We start from the raw sequence: 22,824 nt of genomic DNA, 5'->3' as shown, positions 1-22,824 counted from the left end.
TATGTAAAACTAAATTGCAGTCATACCATAAACACAATTTTGTATAATTTTCATTTGTGATGAGATTTCATGGTGATTCTTTTCAATGGCCTAAGTGGTCCTTGAAAATATTAATGACCCGGGGTCGCCCAGGGGGCTCAGTGGATTAAGCATCTGACTTTGGCTCAGGTCAGGATCTCACAGCTCATGAGTTCCAGCCCCCCATCAGGCTCAGTGCTGACAGCTCAGGGCCTGGACCTGCTTGGAATTCTGTCTCTCCGTGCTCTGCCTGTCTCTCTCTCTCTCTCAAAAACAAATAAACCTGTTCTCTCATTTAAAAAAGAGAAAATATTAATGACTGGGAAGTAATATATCACATAGATGTGCCTTTATTTTTGAACTAGTCTACTATTATTGTAGATTGAATTTGTTTTCAAAATTTCACATTTATAGTACTATTTTACTCTAATGCATCTCTGCTTATTCTTTAAAGATAAATTCCTATGAATTGGATTATTGGATCTAAGAGCATGGGCATATTTCAGATCTTTATATGTATATTACCAAATTGTCCTCCTGAAAGTTTTTACCTGTTTCTATCACAACTAATAGTGTAAGGGCATGATTCTTTTACTGTGTTCTAGCCTGATGTTATCACAATATTTCTCCCAAGCCAAAGATGATATATGGTTTGTGTTAACTTCTATTTTTTACTTATCAGTTAAGATAAAATATAGATCATCGTCCATTTGAACAGCTTTCTTCTGAGTAGCTGTTGGTATCTTTGCCCATTTATTTATGGGCAAAATCTAAAGACTGTGTGACACAGTCCACATGTACCTGACTGGCTACCATATTGGACAGTGCGAGTAGGTGGGTCTACAGTCAGGTTCTGACAGAACAGAAGCCACAGAAGGACAACAAAGAAAGGGACTAAAAGGAAAAATCATTAAAGAAATGGTAGGTGGACTCAGGGGTCTGAACTTGGTGAAGAAAGAAGTGCGGCCCGAAAGCAATTCGTAATCGGGGGAAAATATAATCATCCAGGCATCAGAGGCATTGATGATGTGAAAGGGTATGTCTGGAGTGAGTCGGAGGGAGTTGACCGGAAGTGTTTCTCAGAGAATGGAAGGGTGAAGTTTAAGATTTCAAAAGGCAAACAGTTGTAAACGGTGAGAAAGTGCAAGGTGTGGCCATGGGGCTGGATTTCTTACTCGGAGTGAGTGTGAACGTCCTTGGCGTTAAGGAATTTGAAGGTCTGTGAGAGAGGGTCGGATGCAATAAAAAGGCACAGGTGGGGTAAAGCCCAGAACATGTGCAACAGAGGCCCAAAGCCTCAAAGCTGATTTTACGCGAGGGTGGGAACGTGATGCAGATGATGCCATTGTTGGTTATATTTATCAAGCACTCACCTGCTGGGCATGGTTCAGAGAGCTTGATATATGTGTCCTCTCCTTCAGTCCTTTGAGCAACTGTCTGAAGTAGGTTTTCTTATTATTGCCATCGACAAATGAAACCACAGAGGCTTTGAAAGACCAAATAACCTGTCCATGGATGTGCTCTGGTGGAGCAAGGATTTTAACCCCACTGAGGTCTGTGCACGTTACTTCTACACTCAACTGCCTTCTTACTTAGAGCAGCAGTGGATAGCAATAAGAATCTTGAGTGGCTCCTGTCCAACCCCACGCTCTCAAGGATCTAGGAGCTGCAGGAAAGGAGGCATGCTTGATTGGAGCAAGAACATCCGTGGAGGACCCAATGTCAGAGATGAGGTGGGAGGGGTGGTAAGCATTTAGGGTGAAAGCAGAGTGGTAGCTTATTCACAGTGGAGCAAAGTGAGTGGGCACCATGGGAGGAGGAGGGGTGGGAGCGAGCACATCCAAAAGAGGAGGGGTGCGAGCGAGCACATCCAGAGGAGGAGGGGTGGGAGCGAGCACAGAGCCCATTGGATGGGATAACTGTGAAGGACAGCTCTCTGAAGGTCTTGTTTGGGATGGTGAGAAAGACTGACAAAACTTAATTGACCTTAAATTTTCATACTTGAAATACAACATATATGGTATCTGTATACTCATTTATCATGACATAAGAAAACTTTTATGTGTAATGATGACCTGTATTGGCAGCTATTGAAGAGAACTAAAGATGAAAGTAATTTTAATTGAGGAGTCCCTGGTTAGTATCGTAGCTTTCAACATGTTTTGCCATACCTGCTTTCATGAGGATATCACACAAAGTAGAAATTTCTGGAAGCATTGAAGTAAGAGTGAGAGTGAATCTTTATGTACCTTTTTTTTAAAATCATTTCTGAACGTTTATTTATTTTTGAGAAAGACAGAGATGGAATGCGAGTGGGTTAGGGGCAGAGAGAGAGGGAGACACAGAATCCGAAGCATGCTCCCGGCTCTGAGCTATCAGCCCAGAGCCCGACGCGGGGCTCGAACTCACAAGCTGTGAGATCACCTGAGCCGAAGTCGGACGTTCAACCGACTGAGCCACCCATGCACCCCTTAAGCTATGTATCTTGGTGGTCAAGATAGGTAACTTCCTTTGGTTTCTTATAATTGCACTGAATTTCTATCATGAGCCTTCAATTCGCTATATGCCAGTGAATGAACCTCACTCTATTTGGAGTCTCCCAATTGTCCCTGCACCTGGGAGATGGAGGGAAGAGGTGGGCGGGTGGGGGGTGGGGGGAGACTTCACCTAGTTTTCCTGTCTGTAGGCTGGAATGAATAAAAGGATCATCATCTGTCTCGCTTGTGCCCCCCCTCAGATGTCCTGGTCTTGGCAGCTCGTGGCTAAATTGTTCTTCATTCTTAAGTTGTGGCCTCTTAATCATTTTGCAAGTTCTGGCCAGTGTCATAAGGCAAGAAATAAAAATAGTGGGCAAATCTCCGGAAAGCAGGAACAAGTTACATTTATTTCTTGGTAGATAGTATGAGTGTGCTGCAGGTGGGATTTTTCAGTGCACAGATTCATGTGCAAGACACAGGCTGATTGGGGCGCCTGGGTGGCTCAGTTGGTTGAGCATCCAACTTCGGCTCAGGTCATGATCTCACGGTTCGTGGGTTCAAGCCCCGCGTCAGGCTCTGTGCTGACAGCTCAGAGCCTGGAGCTTGTTTCAGATTCTGTGTCTCCCTCTCTCTCTGCCCCTCCCCCACTTGCACTCTGTCTCTCTCTGTCTCAAAAATAAATAAACATTAAAAAAAATAATAAAGAAAAAAAAAGACACAGGCTGTTCCTTTAGCTCTCAAATTACCGCAAATCAATGGTGAGTCATATCTCTGTTACCACTCTTTGCTTCCCCCTCATTCCATTTCCTGCATCTTAGCCAAAGGAAAGCCCCTCTATTCATAGGTCCCCAACTGCCCAGTGCTAGGACACCATTGTGTCGGCCACAAGGTCCTGCAAGGACTGAGACCTTGCCAGTCTCTCGGGACACCGCCCAGCCTCCTGCAAGGGTCCACTGCTCCTCGCGGTGGGTGCCCACCTTCATCCACCTCTCTTCTCTGCCCTGGGCCATGTCCTGTCTTCACATCCTATTCTGAAACCCCCCCCATTGCGTCTTCCAAATTTAGCAGGGGTCTGCCTGCAGAAATACCCAAGGCAAAGGTATACAAAAGACCTGGCTTCCTGCCATGGGGAAAAGAGCCTGCTAGAACAAATTCAAACCAATATTAAACTAAACTGTATTCAACATTGCATGACCAGATGAACCCTGATTGTATCAATTCACATATGAACATGAGAGCTCATCCTGATGACAAAACAAATATCCACAAACTAATCTACCATTCACAATAGAAAAAAAACAAAACAAAAAACAATGGATGATACCCATAAATCATTGTACAAGAAAGAGAAGATGTAGAAACAAAGTGACTTAGGGGCACCTGGGTGGCTCAGTCAGTCGAGCATCCAATTTTAGCTCAGGTCATGACCTTGTGGCTCAGGGGTTTGAGCCCCGCATCAGGCTCTGTGCTGATAGCTCAGAGCCTGGAGTCTGCTTCGGATTCTGTGTCTCCCTTTCTTTCTAGCCCTCCCCTGCTCACGCTCTGTTTCTCTCTTTCTCCAAAATAAGTAATAAATGTTAAAACAATTTTTTTTTAAAGAAACAAAGTGGCTTGTCCAAGTTTACACAGCTACACAGTGGCAGAGCTAAACTACAAATTCAAGTCCATCCAGATCCAAAATTTATACACCCAATCACTATAATACACTGGTTTAAAACATCAATATCTGGGGCACCTGGGTGGCTCAGTCCGTTGAGCATCCGACTTCGGCTCAGGTCATGATCTCATGGTTCATGAGTTTGGGCCCCGCATCGGGCTCTGTGCTGACAGCTCAGAGCCTGGAGCCTGCTTCTGATTCTGTGTCTCCCTCTCTCTCTGCCCCCCTGCCCCACACACGCTGTCTCTCTCTGCCTCTCAAAAATAAAGAAAAATAATAAAATTTTTTTTTAACCATCAATATCTCTATCTGTCTCTACTGAATTTGTTGAGCATATGTTATATCCCAGGCAATTTGCTAAATACTCGCAGACAGTACCTGTCAATCGTGTAATATCTACTGATATAGGCCTATTCATTCAATCCACATGTGAAGCGACAAAGAACTTGATTAATTCATTTCTCATTCGTTCTTCAGTTGTTATCTGGCTTGTGCTCAGAATGACATTAAAATTGTTCTGACAAATACCACCTGCCAATAATCCTCTGCGTCGAAAAGTCCAGTACACTTGTGTCCACCCTTGGCCACTTCCTGCCCAGGCCTCTCTTGTCCCACGGCCATTTGCCACCCTGGGCCCAGGCTGCCCACTCACTGAGCACTCCTCCCTAGTCTGTCCCTCAGGCTGCTTTGTCCTTGGTCTCCAGCTCTTCTCTGTCTACACCCAGACTCTTTGGGTGCTTTATCCACTCTGGCTTCAACTGATAAGTGGGTGATTCCTATAGCTCTCTCTGACCTAGCCTTTTCTCTGAGTGTCAGGCTCATTAAGCCAAACTTCTACTGATCTTCTTCCTTCTGACGGTCTTCAGGCAACTTCAGCTCAACAAGTTGAAACTGAACGCATATTCTAATTTTCCAAACCAGCTCCTGCTTTTGCATCGCTGATCTCAGTTGTTGCTATTCAACCAGCCAAGAGTTACCCCTTAACCAGCGTTCTCTTCCCCGCGACTAAATACATTCAATAACCACATCGTAATCATTTACCTTCTAAATATTTCTGTGCTATAACCCCATGGTTCTATTCAAAAGCTGGTAGGATAATAAAACAAGACGTCCCGGGTTAGCCGAGATGCCAATACAATGAAAACCCTCAACAAATGTTAGCTATTATTTTTACTAATACATAAACAATAACAACTTCCACCACCACAACAGAAGCAAACTGTGCCACCACAGCCCCCTACTGTTGGAACTTTGGGGTTAACACTCCCATTGTTTCCTTCTTTCTTTTCTCTTTCATGTTTGTCCCTATCTTTGCCCTGAATTTTGAGAACCACTTTCAACTTTACCTTCTAGCCCTTCCCTCGCTTCTGTTTTACCCTATGTTTTTAGTTTGTAAAAGCTTTTGCATTGTTTCGGTTTCTTTTATGTCTTTGGGTTAATTTCTTCTAAAATAGATCTGAGGACACTTAGAACTTTTGACACTTTTGAAAGGTGGCCTTAGGAAAGACACTTTCTGTTCTGTGCCCTTAATAGTTTGTTTTCTCCACCAGTAGTTTTTCTGTTCCTCTTTTGCATCTTTGGTTTTCCTCACGCCTGGCGATCCTACATTGTCCCCTTGTAGTGAAGGTGAGATGTGTTAATTCCCAAAGCTGGTATGTTAATTACCATATGAGAAAAGGCATCCTTTGCTGTAGTCTGGGTAGGTCCGTCTGTCCCCAAACCTAACTCTTGATGGGAGGAGGCATGAGCACATGATTTTGTTTGGTTTAGTCCTCTATACCTAGGAGAATTGGCCCTGGGGCCTAGAGCAGGGCCTGATACTTACCAAGGATCTTAAAGGTCAGAGCCCATCATTGTTGAAGGCCTTTCTTGTTGTGTTGACAAGATTATGATTGGAATCTAGAGAAAATTCTGATGAAACATGGGCACTAACCTAATCCTGGAAAAGAAAAGAGGAATTTATTTTAAACATGATCAACCCTTCAAGCCGACTTTCTTTTCCCTTTTGTTTTATTATAGAAACTTCCTGAAGTTAAATCAAAATAGAAAGAAGTAACACTAAATGACAACCAGTGCCCTCTGCATCAAGATTCAGAGGATGTGAGTCCTGATTCCATTTGTATTACTGAGCTTCTGAGACATACCACTTAATCTAGCTAAATCCTAGTTTCTCTAAATATAGAGACCAAACATTTCATCACCTGTAGTTTCCCAGGGTTTTCTTGGCATATAAGTCAATATCTTGTAGAGTTTTATCAATCACCCTGGAAACAATAAGTTTTGCAAATACCCACCACCAGCCTTCATTCATAATTGTACTGTGCCTCATAACTGTACTGTGGTATCTGTCTATAAGCCATTCTTCAAAAATATGTGTGATAACACGTTTTATTAACTTCTGTATATCACAGAATACCTTTCTGGGTTGTCACATATGAATGAAAACTTGACTGAATCCAATTCTCTGGCAATAATGTCTTAATCTTAACGCTCTATTGTTCCCTCTCTGTGGCCATCAGGTGTTTGCTTCTGGAAAAGTCTTAAGTCAGCTTGATTTTTTTGTTGCTTTCAAAGTTACCTTGCTACTACCCTCTTATTTTCTTCAAGGATGTTTATAAGCTCTTCATAATTCTTATTAATCTTCATAATTCAAAAACTCATCATGATAGAATCATATGTGATTCTTTTTATTAACATTCTCTGAAACCGATTTAGCCATTTTCAATCTGTACATTCAGATGTTTCTTTCAGTTCAAGAAAGTTTTCTTGCAATTAGTTTGATGTCCTCTCCAGACACATCTATCATTCCTAGCTTGGCTTTGCATTTCAGGAATCCCATATCTTTCCTCTCTATGTTCATCTCTTGGTATGTTTCTTCTTTCTGGAAGAGTCACCGAAGTGTGCCACTCTCAGCAATGTTGAATTTCATTCAGTATGGAATTTGTTCTTTATAACCTCTAGTAAAGATTTTCACTCTGCTCTGGCAAATGTGGTTTCTTTACAATCCTTTTTCGTCTCACTTAGCCCTTTCTTCATTCTTTATTTCTTTCTAAAGCCAAAATTATTCTATTATTTGTTATTACATCTTTTTCAGTAACTTTTACTTAGACTGCTTTAGGATACCAAATTTCTAAATAATTGTATTGGTAAATAATTGGAGAACAAATAATTTTCTGCTGAATGTCAAATATTATGGGTACTTTCTGTTTTCAACTTAGTTCTTATGTTGGTCTTTTTTTCCCCCTCTTCATCTTCAGTTGCAAAGAGAACCATTCCTATATGATGTTTGCAATTAGACAGGATATGTGGATTCTTTGGTTCTGTTCTCTGACTTATGTGATGTGCTAAAATACTCTGGAAGGAAGAACATTAGTAACTCCTAGGATCTGACAAGTGTTCTGAAGATGACTGATTTTGTGATACCCTGAACCAATGGTATATATGAAAAACTATAATTCCCAAGGCACTTTTATAGAGGTACTTCCATTTCTAACTCTTCAGGAGTGCTTTACCAAGGGAATGATATTTCCAGAGATTTAGCAAGGAGATGATAATTCCAGTGTCAGCGTCTGCCCTTGTTTTCTGGAAGTGACAGTTCCACAACTGGTGCAAAAAAGGTTAAAAAAGATAGAAAAAGAGGGGAAAGGTGGGAAAAGGACCATATGTTAGCCTCATTGGAAAGCTCTACTTATGCAGTGAAAATGGATGCTCAGTTAACTAGCCAGGAGCCAGAACTTGGGGAGGAATAAAATAATGTCCTTTCTTCTGCCTGCTGATAAGTGCTGCTTTATTTCATGGGTCAGTGCATAGTTTGTCCTCTCAGACCCCAGTGATATGAGAGTTAATGAAACTATCCCCCAGATTCTTGGTTTGGTTATTGGTATTGAAGGTCACCAAAAGGTGGATCGAGATTATGGTTTCTCCGTGAAACAATGAGTCAAGTCAACTGTGTTCCTATTTTCCATCAGTAAATGATTCTAAAGAAAGGCAGATCTTTGTGCCAGGTTTTATGCTGCATTTTGATCAACCAATTTTCCCCCTTTGGTATTACAGTAAGATTATTTTATTTTATTTTATTTTATTAATGTATATTTCTTTTCGAGAGAGAGAGATGGAGACAGAGATAGAGACAGAGAGATAGAGCACAAGAGGGGGAGGAGAGAGAGAGGGAGACAGAATCCAAAGCAGGCTCCAGGCTCCAAGCTCTCAGAGTAGAGCCTGACGTGGGACTCGAACTCACCAGCCATGAGATCGTGACCTGAGCCGAAGTCGGGCACCCAACCGACTGAGCCACTCAGACGCCCTGAGTAAGATTATTTTAATATGCAATAAGATCTAGACAAGAATAAAGGCCTCTCTAGACTTTACCTTTCTCTCTATCTCCTATGTAACTTTCCATCCTGTATCCCCGTGTTCACGCCATTTTCTGTTAACCAGCCTGTTTCTGTTCAGAGCGACATCATGAGTTAGCTGCTATTACCAATCACAATTCATCAAATACCCAAGAGACAAGATTCATCTGATTCGTAATGTTTTAAAACATGGTAACAAGTCAAATACCACATAGAACCTTAAATGCATTAATTATTAGAACTCCCCATTAACGATCACAATAGTAATAAATGTTCCTGTTTCATAACCAGCCCAAGGCACAGTTTTCTGAGCAGGAAGCACCTCAAGAGTTTGTAAGCTTGCCACAGAGCCACAGATTCGGCCAGCCAGCAGGGTCGTCATGAGTCACGGGTTCTGCCACAGCCGGGAGCTGCCAACATGCAGTCTTCCGCACACTTTTCCACAGGAACTGGGGGTGCCTCTGCGTTTGGAAAGCTACCTCCTGCCCTGTCCACACTCAATAAACACTGCTTCATAATGACAATGAGAATGTGTGTTCCATCTCACTTTTCTCCTGAATGTTTCTATTTAGGGAGTCCCAAATGTTTCCATTGCTTGATTGGCTGCACAGTAAAAAAAAAAAAAAAAAAAAAAAAAAAAAAAAAAAAAAAAAAAATGTTCCTACTGCTTCCTTTGAATGTTTCCATTTTCTTTTTGAGCATCAGCCTGGTGCCTGTCCTGTGCCCTACACTCCCTCAACTGTGCTGCTGGTTGGGCAGTCAGGCAAAGAGGTCCCTACTTCAAATGTCTTATTTCCAGGTAGCCAGATCCAAAAATATGTTCCTGGATTCTGGGTATAAGCTGGTTTTGCTTTGCGTCTATTCATTACTGGGAAATAATTTTTTCCACTTATTAGATCCTTTTTTCTCTAAATTTTGGAAACAGTGCTGAGTCAGAGGACTGGGGAAACAGAGGACTGGATCCAGAGACTGCCCGGCTCTGTGGTTGCACAGTGGCTTCCATCCCTGCAGGGTCTGCAAGAGAATTAGCTGGCTTTCCAAAGTTGACCTTCTTCCCAAAGAATGCTCTTCAGAGGTTCCCAGCACAATGGGAAACGCTCCTCGAGGGGCGCAAGTGTGCATGTCCTTGTCTGTGAGTAAATGCAGTGGATAGGCAATTTGTGTTTTAGGGAGACACTAAAATGCCAATCAGTAATGATCTACTTTATCCAGCGGTTCCTGAGCTTACTTCTCCAGCCTTGATTCTTGCTCTAATGGCTATGTGTAGGCTCAGTCATATGAGATGTGTGAGTCAAAAACTGTTTACCTCTGACATAACCCAAAAAGTTCTCCCTTTCCAAAGTAAGTACCCTGTGGCAGGTAACACAGGCTAGGAGAAATGCACTCCCTTAGATTTCAGGAGTTGTCTGAGTAGTTTCTCAACATGGCAACATTGTTGATGTTGTTCTCTATCCTCTAACCAACCAGAGTAGTGGGTGCTGGGAACAGAGGTCCAAAATAAAGCAGGCAACCACCCCTTTCATGCAGGAAGAAGGCAGACATTAAACAGATGATTGTTTGATTACAACTGGGTGAGTGCCATGAATAGGCTACTGAGTGTTTGTGGAGTCAGAGTTTTCCTAGACAGGAAGGTCAGATTCTCCTAAACAAATGAACTGGGGCCTGAAAAGCAACAGAGAAGTAGTATTTTCTCTATAACAACATCTTGAGAGTCCTGTAATAAGTAAATCAATAAAACAATGCATGGAATGGGATTAAAGATTATGTTTCTTTCAAGGTGTGTACCACAAAGAGGATCTAGTTTGAGTTTTACACCATTCCCTTCCCTCCTGCCACCCCAGTCATGAAGTGCTGGGGGCACTGTCATCATCCTCTCTTTGTGAATGAGTAAACCTGGCTTCGGGAGGCTTCAGTGAATTACCCAACCCACACAGCTATTAGGTAAAAGAGCAGGAAGTGGTAAACAAGCCTTCTAATTCTAAGCCGGGAATCTTTCTAGAACAGCCTTCAGAGAAGCTGGTTGAAGAGCAGAGAGAATAGGGGAGAATGGTTGAGCCTCAGATGTCCAACTCTGATGGTGGACCTTGGTTTTATGGATAAATGCAGTTCCTTTAAAGCAGCATAATGGATAGGCGTGGGCTTCAGAGTCAGATCCAAGCTCTAAACCTACCTCTGCCATTGACTGGGTTTAAACATAACTCAACCTCATTGAACCTCAGCCTCTCTGCCTACAATACGTGACCTCCTCCAAGCCAGCAAGAAGATTGTGGGAGCCACGGGGAGACACAGAGCCAGTCCTTGATACCTTGTAAGTCCTCAGTTAATATGTCTCTCTCCTTTCTCCTTTAACCCAAGAGAGAAAGTAATCAAAAGTGTTTATCAACTGAATAATAATAATAAACTCTCCTCAACAGGAGGAGCACCGAAAAAACACTTCAAATGGCTGAGCAGCCATGAAGACCTTGGTCCCAAGAAGTGGCTGCAGTAACTCAGGAAAGAGAAGGTCACCCATGCATGGATACCTGCTTTTCCAGCTGATTTTGCTCCCGGACCCACGAGAGCTCATTCCAATCACAACTGAAGGAGACCTGGAAGGGTCCCTCTTAGAGGGAACATAAAGCAAGAGATAAGGAGAGACAAAGGCAAATTTTGGTCCTACCCATACTATATATTTACCTCAACAAGGGGTGCATTTTTAGTCAAATTCCTGATTCCAATTGGCTCCCATCCTTATTCTTTTTTAAAAATTTTCCCCCAGTTTTATTGAGAACTAATTGACAAAAATAATCACTGTGTATGTTTAAGGCATACAGCATGATGGTTTAACTTACATACATTGTGAAATGATTACCGTAATAGGTTCAGCTAATCTTCCTTATTCCTTTGCTCCAATTTTAACTTTGGTTACTTCATAATAATTTACATGCCTTTAGAAGATGTCTGAAATTCTATTATGGAAATGTAGGCATAAGTAAAGAATAATAAGAAGGCGAAGAAGCAAATAAATTAGGTTTTATTTTTTTTTAAGTTTATTTATCCATTTAGAGAGAGAGCGTGCTCATCAAAGCAGAGAGAGCTCGTGAAAGCTCAGAGACAGAGAGAGACAAAGCATGAGTGGGGGAGGGGCAGAGAGCAAGGGAGACACAGAATCTGAAGCAGGCTCCGGGCTCTCAGCCATCAGCACAGAGCCTGACGCAGGGCTCGAACCCACAAACCACGAGATCATGACCTGAGCTGAAGTCGGATGCTTAACTGACTGAGCCACCCAGGCGCCCCAAAGCTAAAAGAATTAAATACACACTTTTCTAGCTCTCTTTGCAGCTAGCAATATCCATGTGACTCAATTCTGGCCAAAGAAGCTGATCCTTTCCTGATAAAGGGATAGGTTGTACCAGTAATTTCCTTTACCTCTGGCCTTGAACACAGATGGGATGGTTAAGCTGGAGCAGCCATTTTTTGACATCGAGGCAATAAGCCATGATGGTGAGAATGGCAGAGCAAAAAGAGAAAAAGGCAGTTCTTGGACTGTCTCCAGTAGTATTAAACTGAATAAGACTAGCTTATATTTTTGTTTTGTTTTGTTTGTTTTGTTTTTTAAAGATTTTATTTTGAGAGAGAGAGAGAGAAAGCGCATATGCATGAGCCAGGGAGAGGGGCAGAGGGGGAGAGAGAGAGAGAGAGAGAGAGAGAGAGAGAGAGACAGAGGCAGGCTCTCTCCAGGCAGGCTCCACACTCAGCACAGAGCCCAATGCGGGGCTCGATCCCGTGACCATGAGATAATGACCTGAGCAGAAGTCAAGAATTGGACGCTCAACCAACTGAGCCACCCAGATGCCCCAAGTTTATATTAGTCAAGTTTTCTATTAGCTAAAGCCACAGACCTTCTCTAACTGATATATATTTTGTATTTTTATATATTTATAAGTATATATTTATAAAATATGATGTAATTAAAATGTAATATAATAATCATATATTTTATGATATTCTATACATCTCTGTTGCAAATGTTCTGACTCTTTTCAGTATCAGCACATAGAAGAAAATAGAGTGTAACTGCTCTATAGGATGTGAATGTGTAGACTAAGTTGTCATCTGAACTCAAACCTATATGTGTAGTGACTCCAGGCTGCTCCTTTGTGATGCCCAGTAAAAGAGTATACCTTAATCTGTAGCAAAAATTGGAAGGCAGACACAACAAACTCTAGAAAGAATCTCGAGTAAGAGGAGGTTAAAATACCAGAAAAAAGGTTGCTGACAGAACCTCACATTACTACAATAAATAGCTTTGGATCCCAAAGCAACTACTCTAAGAGTTCCAAAAATAAAAATAAAAAAAAATAGAAATGCATTTCTTAACTTTATTTATTTATCTTGAGTGAGACAGAGACAGCACAAGTAAGGGAAGAGCAGAGAGAGAAAGAGAGAGAGAGAGAGAGAGAGAGAGAGAATCCCAAGCAGGCTCCATACTGTCAGCACAGAGCCTGACATGGAGCTTGAACCCATGAAACCGTGAGATCATGACCTGAGCCAAAACCAAGAGTCAGATGGTTAACCAACTGAGGCCACCCAGGCATCCCTAGAAATGCATTCTATTTTCTTCATTAACAGTCTCAAAACTGCAATAGTTTTATGGTGCAAATGATTTGGAAGACTGTTTTTATCCAGACTCCTGGTTGAGCCAGGCATATACATCAATTGCTTGGTTCCCTTCTCTCTCTCTGTTCCCTTGATCCTCCTGTGCTTTCTCTTGCTCACACTGCCCTGACTCTGAATGTTCAGATCCATTTCCCAGCTGACACCTGTCGCTCTCCTGCTTCTCTGCCTGTTGAGAACATCCTGACTCACCTTCTGGTATTTGGAACCTCAGCTCTCTTATAATTTGTGAACACAGCTGCTCTTCTAGAATGATGATCTCCTCAAACTCTACATTGCGCTCCAGTTCGGGTTGACTTAGCTGGGAAGGAACTCCAGCCCCATGCCAACAGAGAAGCTCCATTTTCTTTCCATCACCAGTAACGAGAGGATTTCAGACAGAAAAAAATCAAGCCTGAGATTAAAAGATACAGAGTGAGAGCCACGTGACATGTCTCCTAATCATGAACTATCTTATCTGTGTTACCATTCACACGAGAGAAGGGAAGACAGCATCATGTTGGTCATAGGCAAAACCATCTTGAATTGAAGAGGCTCCCTGAAATGGAAAGAGGGGGAAATAACCTGGTAGAGGGAGACTTCTGGATCTTTTTGGAAGGAAATTATGAAGCCACGAGGACAGTAAAAACTGATTATCTGAAGTTTACAATTTGACCACGATGAGGTCTAGAAGCAACATAGCATTCTTCTCTCCTCCCACACTATCACCATTTAGTAAAGCTTAAGCAGTAATGATGAAACGGTTTCCCCCCATAATCCATATCATGGAGTGTCATGCCTTTTCAGTGATTAGTTACAGGGATCAGGATTCAATTAAATTCGGTAGGTTTAGGAGATATTGCTTATAGAATCTAATCTGTGCTCTCAAGTGCTTGGAGCAAACTGGGAATACGTTCCAAACAGGGTCATTTTCAGGCTGCGGAGTAAAGAAGGCAGTCTCTACTGAATGGAATTGTGTTACTTGGATAGAAAGATTTGTCGTTTGGGTTTGGGGTACTTACTGTGCCACTCTGAAACCTACAAGTGAGTGAGTCTTGTGTGCATGTTTCCGTGTACGCAGAGCCTGAGAGGGAGCAACAGACGGTGCACATCATCTACGCAACCCTCCCTGGCCATCACCTTCACCTCTCTGAACACTGACTTGTTCATGCTCCCCTTGTATTCCTGGGCATGCTGACGCTGTCCTGCTGCAGGGCACGGATGATGATTGATCCAGGCTAACTATGGTTGTTCTGTTTCCTGGACTGGTGATTCACCAAGGGATGGACATATTGTACAATTCTGGTCAGTGCATGAAGTCTGGAACTTCTGGAAAAGTGTTCCTTGACCTTAAGAAAATGGAAATAAGAAAAATACCCATTTTCCTATCTGTGAATGTCACTGTGTGAGGATGTGATACTGATGGCAGTCATCTTGTGACTTTAAAGACAAGTTTATTGCAGGCCAGCTGACATCACTGAGCTACCAAGTGAAGGTCCCTGGAAATTACCCTGTGCCCAGACTTCCTATTAGGTAAGATCATACGTGCCTTAACCATAAGAGACTCTTAAATACAGAGAACACACTGAGGGTGACTGGAGGGGTGGGGGTGGGGGGGATGGGCTAAATGGGTGATGGGCATTACGGAGGGCACTTACTGGGAGGAGCACTAAGTGTTATATGTGAGCGATGAATCACTGGGTTCTACTCCTGAAACCAGTACTGCACTCTATGTTAACTAACTTGAATTAAAATAAATTTTTTAAAAAAGGAAAAAAAAACCAGATCATACATGCCTTTACTTATTAAGTCATTTTTAGCTAGGTCTTTTGTTTCTTACAGCAGAATGCATCCTAAGTGCTACAAACATCATCCCTAGAGGCATCGATATTGTTTGGCTGGGTTGGAGAAGGAGTAACTCTGCAGACTCACAGAGAAGATGTGGCTTGCTTAAATTATAGAAGCCAGACTTGCTGACGGGACTGCTATACGTTTTTCGCTCGACCAAGAGGTCACATGGGGTGGGGCTCGTTAATTTCAAGACCATCGGCATTCACTTTCATTGGAAGGATTTTCGTTTAGTATGATTTTGAGGTTATTTTAAATAAAATATTTAGCTTGCCTAACCAGGTAATGGGAAATCTTTAGCCAGAGGGTTAGCAACTAGATTCAACCTTGTAATTTATCGCCTACAACTATAAATCAAGCCAATGTCAGAAAGCTGAGAAAAACAATAAACAATGAGACAGCTGCCGCCTGGTCTGTCAACAATATATGGCAAGGCGAGACGTGCCCAACAATTACAACAAAGCCATAAATATATATTCTATATTTAACTCCACAAGCTTAAAGTTGTTTGATTTTCATTATTGATGTTTGCACACCCTCAGGGTCTTAAAGGATAAATCCTTTATCTTGTACTGTCATGTTATTAAGAAGAAGAGAAAGTGCTTTTAAAAAAATTCCATTTTGCATAGCTTCTCGGACCTTTGCCCCACTGGCATTTGCATCCTGAGCGTAAGGGAGTTAATGCATGTGTAGGACTGAAGAATCCCAGCACTAAGGTATCCAGAAGAGACAGGACCGAGTTTATGAGTACTAGGAAGGCTGCGTCTGGTGAGGGTGGGGGCAGGTAAGGGGAGTTGTTTAAATTGTAAAGTTTCAGAGTCTTGTAACAGTGCTTTACAGAAAAAATCTGTTATAAATAAGTCATAAAGCCATAACATACTCTTTGTAATGCCAGCTCCACGATCTCTGCCAAGAAGACTTTTTTTTTGTGGGAGAGTCCTCTCTTCCCTTTAGCAGCCTGCATACTACCTAAGAAGCTAATTCTTATTGAAAGATCATCATTATTACAGGAGGCTGGAAGTGATTCCCATTCACTGCCTGCAAGTAACCCTTAATTCCGACAGAAGACGTAAAGCCAAACCAAAATGTCCTCTGTGTTTGGAAAAGCTGCTGTGCTTGGATCATGGCAGCCCCCTTTGTGGCAAAGACCATCCCTGCAGAATCACTTGACCCCGAGGTCTAACTCCTCCAGGAGAATCTTTGACGAAATATACTGACAGCCACGTTACCACTGTTCCCATCGTCCACGGTAATTCTGCCAAATTGGCAGTCAAAGCCACGCAAGGCTAATCTTGTGCTGGGGAGATTGTCTTCCCTCAAGTCCTAATAGTAAGTACTTGGATTTTCACAGCTCTCTCTGAAATGCAAGGTTTTCTGGAAGCTTCCCTAAGAACCCCTCATGGGCTGGACACAGTGGCTACCGCCTCCCTCTGAGCCACCTCACTCATTTGTGGCCCAGATCTGCCAACAAAGGGTTTTCTCTTGTCTTAGTCACCTTTGTTCTATTAGCGCGTTCTCAGATGACTTTCACTGAAGGCTATTTGTCCAGTAGCCTGCAGGATTATTTCCACATTATTTAAGAGCCCTCTCGAAGAAGTCAGATGGGAATGAAAATGAAACTTGGGGGTCAGGGGTCCGTTGTGGGCATGCCTTTAGAAAGTCCCATCTTGTCTCACAGGCAAGAGATTTTTTCCTCCTACTTTCAGTGTGTGCTGACAGTGTCTGGGGAGACATGTTCTCATGTGATCACTTACAAGATCTCATTTCGTGTTAGTGAAATTTACACGCATGACTAGTAATTAAGTCTCACTAAATCAGGATTTCTCGTTTTCATTTAAATATGAGCTTTAATTACATAAAAACAATTGCCATAAAACGATTGCATGCATTTATTTGAGCTTTGAGTGCCCTCTACTGGAACAAGAAAAAAGTAAAAAATCAATAGCACGGAGGGCTTGTGCGGTTCGGTCCTAACTACTAAGATGTCCTCGTTAGTGTCGGGAAAAGAAGAATAATTGTAAGCGCTCAACATCTGTCATTCACAATTAGCTGACAGTGCTCCAAACTTTTTCTAAAACTTACCCATTAAATGGAGCTAACGGTGCATATCTTCCAGATTTTACGTTTACAGAAAAATCCTGAAAGATACCAACGTGAAGCCTCTTCCTAGCTGGTTGGCCAGCTCTTATTTCCAGATACTGCATGTCTCCCTGCTACTGGTGTTCCGTTTACAGCCACAGCCTCTGAAACCAGTTGGCCCCCCGACCAATTTCCTTCTTTAAACCTGTTCCTCCCAAAACCGTGCGTGATGTGAACTTTGCTCTTCTCTGCCTTCACCCCTTGGGCTCTGGTGCCCCTCTGACCTCCTGCCTTCCCCCCACCGCCCCGCCCTGTGAACTTCCCAGCTCCCTCCTTCCACCACCACTCCTCCCTGTCAGCAGGACTGCACCTGAACTCACTTCCTTGTCTCCATTTAACCAGTCTCTCCACCCTCCTTATTCCAATTCATTTCCTAACTTGTCTGGACCTCATGGCTTATTATTTCAACCACACTGTCATCGACACACTCATTTCCACCAACCCTTTGATCGTCTGCTGCATAAGCCTTGAAGTAGTCTATTCTATAACAGCCTAATGATTCATTCTAACCGACTAATTTCTAAGTTGCGAAGCACTGCTGAAGAATATCACACTGCTTTGCTCATTGGCTGATGATACGTCCTTTTGGCCAGTCTCAGGTAGGACCTTGGAAAGGCTCAATTCTGTTTTTCTTTTTTTAAAGTTTATTTATCTTTGAGAGAGAGAGAGAGAGAGAGCACAATTAGGGGAGGGGCAGAGAGAGAGGGACAGAGAATCCCAAGCAGGTGCTGCACTGTCAGCATGGAATCCAATTCGGGGCTTGAACTCACGAACCATGAGATCATGACTGGAGCGGAAATCAAGAGTCAGACGTTTAACCGACCTAGCCACCCAGGAGCCCAGGAAATGCTCAATTCTTATCTGCAGTTTGCTTGTTTTTCTAATCCCTTGAGGATTTTTCATACCCTGTCTACTCTCCTTCTTAAGATTTGTTTTGTTTCTTAATTTTCAGAAAACAGCTGGAGCTACACAGTCTCCATTCCTGCACTTCCCAATTTGTCTTTATCTGTGCCCGTTCTTCCCTTTGGCCACAGGAGACCAGCCTCTTCTCTCTTGGCTTTGGATTCTATTCCCTCCCAGTCACTCTTTTTTTCTTCCAATAGTTGTTTAGGTTTTCTCCCTCTTCCCAGGTACCTCTCTCTTGGACTCAGACTATAAATATTCCAGATTCTCCATTGTTGTATTCCCACCCAGACAAGGCATGACCTACTCCCAACCTTGCCTCTCTCTCACAGACTGCTGCCCATGTCTCCTTGGCTTCACTGTGAGGCATCTTGAAGGAGTAGTCTGTATTCTATGCTTCTGTTTCCGTCACCCCCTCACTCCGTAAAAGCCACTCAGTTTCATTTTTCTAATCACCAATCAGGAAATACTCTCTCATAGGTAATCAAAGTCCTCTGTAGGATCAGGTTCTCAGGATCATCCACCTCACTGCTCAGCCATTCAAAGTAGCTGATGTACCAGGGCTCAAGACCCCTGCTTGCATTCCAGGGCCCTGCCCAGCCAGAAGGAGGAAGGAAACGACACAAAAACACACACTTTTCCCCTGAAGGATACTTACTGGAAGGTGTGCCCACCGCCGAATGCAGTCTGGGTCTCAACCTTGCTACAAGGGGAGGTGGGAAAAATAGTCTAGTCTGGTTGGCTAAATATCCAACTAAAATGTAAGAGTCTAAGGAAGATGGAAAAACACTGACATGTAGATATTTTAAGCTTTGTGTACCAAATGTTAACCAAAAGCACAAACGCATACACATACACACAAATGAGATTGGGGTTTAAAGATGCTATAAAATTAAGGGTCCCTGGGTGGTTCAGTGTCTGACTCTTGGTTTCGGCTCAGGTCATGATCTCATAGTTCGTGGGTTCGAGCCCAATGTTGGGCTCTGTGCTGACAGTGCAGATCCTGCTTGGGATTCTCTCCTCTTCTTTGTCCCTCCCCTGCTCCCTCTCTCTCCAAAAATAAATAAAGATTTTTTAATGCAATAAAATGCACTTCTTTGGTTATGACTTCCTGTAATTTCCATTTGATACTTTGTGCCATATCTATTGTTTGAAAATTATCGAAATTTTGAATCCCAATATATATTTCATGTTTTCTGAATGTCTTCTGAATATATAAAAAAAGGACATACCTTTATGTTGAAGTAAAAAGTGAACAAATACATACTAATTTATCCTTATGGATATTATATACGGTTTTTGTGTGTAAGATTAAAAAAAAATTAATCCCCTTTAACAGACAACACCCTTACATTTTCCTACATATTTTTCCTAAAATGGTAAGCCATTTTCTTTTTTTTTTTTTTTCAAAATGAAAGGATTTTTTTTTCAGATCGCAAAGGCTCTTGACAATTATATCAATTAAGATCTTTATTTTCTACACTATAGCTATTTCCAATTTGTACTTTTTTTAAAATTCCACTGAAGTCATCCTTTAGAGTAGTAAGCTACATATTTAAAGCCACACACTCTAATTGCCAGCCGTTCTGAGTCTGACAATATTAATAATAAGGAATTCAATGCATTTTACTTTATCTACTCTGTTCTACTCCTTAACTGCTGGTAATTGACCTTGGGTGACACATCCATTTTCTTATTACATGATGAATTTCATAATATGCCACTGTATGTTTGAAAACTGCTTTGCCTTGGCATTTATGTTTCTAATCCACATTTACAATATTTCACATCACTGTTAAGCTTCATTGGTCTGAATGTTTACCTGGAGTTCTTTTATGTATAACTTTCCCATTCTTGAATTATTGCTGTAATTTTAAATTTCCAACTTCATCAGTCGAAGTACATCTTTAAGTGTATTTTATCTTGTTTTGTTTTCATAAAGGCATGTAAGAGTTCCATTTTCTGACTGCTTGCATTTTGACAGATATTTTATTGCCTTACACATAATACTACTTAATTGGGATATGGTATTCTTGTAACATGCCCAGATACATGACTTAGAAAACTTAAAATAGCCAATTGGGATATGTAGAGAGAGCCAACACGGAAGTTTTGCAACATGGTTGGCTCTGATATGTGTGTGCATCAGTGGTGTTCCCTAAACCACAGGAACTGGCTTGTTGAGAAGTGTCAACTTAAAGCACTATAAATATAAATTGTTTTTTATTCCAATGATTTTTATTCTATTTTTCTTAACCCCCCCCCTCCCCCAACACACATGCCAAACTTCACCTCCAACCATGCTACGGTGAATTTTCTATCCATATCCCTTAACAACATCTTAGATGGATTCTATAATACTTTCATTATTAAAATGCATCTAGGGGCACCTGGGTGGCTCAGTTGGTTGAGTGTTCAACTTTAGCTCAGGTCATGATCTCACAGTTTGTGGGTTCGAGCCCCACGTTGGGCTCTGTGCTGACAGCTCAGAGCCTGGAGCCTGCTTTGTATTCTGTGTCTCCCTCTCTATCTGCCCCTCCCCTTCTTGCGCTCTGTCTCTCTCTCAAAAATAAGTAAACATTAGAAAAATGAAAATAAAAATAAAAATAAATGCATCTAGATGGAAGATTCAACCTTGAGGTTGACTTAAAGAACTGGTCTCTTTTTGCCAACACATGTTTGATCCATGGCGCTAAGAATCTGAAGCATGAAGATGGGCCTGATTACCTTTTTTAGTTACACTCTATAGAGCTTTTCAAGCCAGTTGTGCTAAAACTGCAGAAGGCAGCTCGAGGCTGAAGGGACTAGCAAATAAATAATAAATAAATAAAGTAGAGAAAAATGTTAGTGAAGTGAAGAATGTTCTAGGAAGTATGAAAGGCCAAGGTGACTCGAAATTAGTCAAAGAGGTCCCAAAAAACATGAGTTGCATTTGAGGAGTTGAGTGGTGGCCAGATAGTGGCGGGGGGAAGGAGGGGTTCTGAAAGCCATAAAGGGAGTTGAGGTTTTATTCTCACCACAGTGGGAAACTACTGGAAACCTTTGGACAAAGGAGATACGTGATCTGATTTATATCTTTAAAAACCATCTCCGACCATGTTGAGAAGAACGGTCTGTGGGTGGCAAGAATAGAAAAAGGAAGATCAGTTAGGGGAAGATGGCAATGGTTTAGGCAAGATATGCCCATGGCCTGGAGCACGGTGGTGTCCAGAGATGATGTGGCCCCAGACTGTGCATGTACGTTTGCTGGAGACACCCATTACATCAGATGGAAATGTTACGCGGGCAATTGGACATGCAGATCTGGAGTTCCCAGAGAAGCTCCTGGCCATAAGATACAAATGCAGAGCCATCAGGGTATATATGGTATACAAAGCATGGGAATGGAAGAGGTCACCAAGTGAGAGTATATTTCAGAGAGAAGAAATCCAAAGATTAAGTCCTGTGGGGTCCCAGGATTTTGGAGTGAGGAGGAGGAGGAGGAGGAAGAAGAAGCAAAAAAGACTGAGAAGGAGTGACCACACCAGTAGGAGAACTGGTGTGGCGCCCTCCCTGGAAGCCAGATTTAGAAACACTTGAGAAAGTGTTTCAAGAATCAGGTCAACCTCTTCTTTAGCTCCAGTGGCTTCATCTTAGACTAGCAGTTTTTCGAGAACACCAGAAAAAAAACCTCCTGCTTCCACACCAAAGTATACTTTTAGAGGGATGCTTTTTCTTTGCGCTTCCTGGCCAGTATTTCTTTCCCCTGTGTAATACTACTTTTTCAAGACCTCACATGTAGATGTCCGCCCTGCCCACTTAGACTGTAGTCACATCATGTGCGCAGTGAATTCATGTGATGTGAGTCATGTGCAGCTGAAACCAAGAGAGAATGTTACAATATTGTGACTGATTGCACCTAGCACTCTTCCAAGAGCATCTACCCAAGAACAGGGGAGATAGATGTGCCTCTGATGTTTTTCTGGGGTCTCACAAATCAATACATTATGGACCTATGGGGACATTGTGGGACTTTTCATGACAATTTCATATTATATATATATTTCATATTATATATATATCATATTATATATATATATATTACATATATATATGAAAGATTGTATATGCATAAGAACTGTGAGATAATTTCATTATACACATGCACACACACACACACACACACACACACACACAGTGCTAACTTATGTGCTTATCTTAGAATCCAGCCTTATGTTAGATGTGATTCCACACTGCCTGAACTGGTCAACTGGAAAGGGGTGCGAACTGTCCGTGTTACATTTGTCAACAGAAAGGGTGTGTGGAATGTTCTCAGCTCCAGTTGACTTGGGTCCTGGCAAGCCACCTGCACGTCCATCTCCTCATTGTCCAGCCTTGGGCATCCTTTGGGCTCTGTAGGACTAAGATGGAGTTTTCCTCATCCAACACTCAGACTTCCCAGCTCTGTTAGATTCCACGGGCTTCTTTTTGGTCCCTAGCGTAGTCAGAAGACCTATGCTGGTGGTTATTCTCACCCAGAACATCCCTTCTTATCAGAAATCCTCTACCTTCTTCCTCAGCAACAGCGCTTCTATAGAGGTGACTACACAAGCCACAGCGGTACTGTTTGGTGGGGTGAATCTGCTTAATGTGTTTTATTCAGTTAGTTTTTCTAGAAAGCTGGCATGAAACAGCACTAGCGATTTCTAGTTTTAGCAGCACAATAGACCCTCTTGTTTGTTTGATTTTTTAACAGAGAGAAAGGAGTTAGGTAGCCCTTTAAAATATGTCATAGGTGGGGGCCTGGGGTGGCTCA

General features: G+C 42.1%; 1 long non-coding RNA gene across 2 annotated transcripts in view; it reads left to right on the top strand.

Annotated features, from left to right (window-relative positions):
• LOC109268010 (uncharacterized) overlaps positions 1–19,992 on the top strand; it is a 39,119-nt gene extending 19,127 nt beyond the window's left edge. Inside the window, exons 2-3 of one of the 2 annotated variants that reach the window (XR_002080413.2) lie at positions 14,221–14,672; positions 14,985–19,992. This is a non-coding gene — a long non-coding RNA (uncharacterized LOC109268010). Of the gene's footprint in view, positions 1–14,220; positions 14,673–14,981 lie in introns of both variants that reach the window. The other variant, XR_002080414.2, reaches the window with a different exon arrangement.
• The last annotated feature ends 2,832 nt before the right edge of the window (positions 19,993–22,824 follow it).

Source organism: Panthera pardus, unplaced genomic scaffold (assembly GCF_024362965.1).
Source record: "Panthera pardus isolate Hobbes unplaced genomic scaffold, ASM2436296v1 HiC_scaffold_8, whole genome shotgun sequence".
NCBI classification, from domain to species: domain Eukaryota; kingdom Metazoa; phylum Chordata; class Mammalia; order Carnivora; family Felidae; genus Panthera; species Panthera pardus.
The sequence above is the reverse complement of the archived record's forward strand: the minus strand, read 5'-3'. Positions and strand labels throughout refer to the sequence as shown.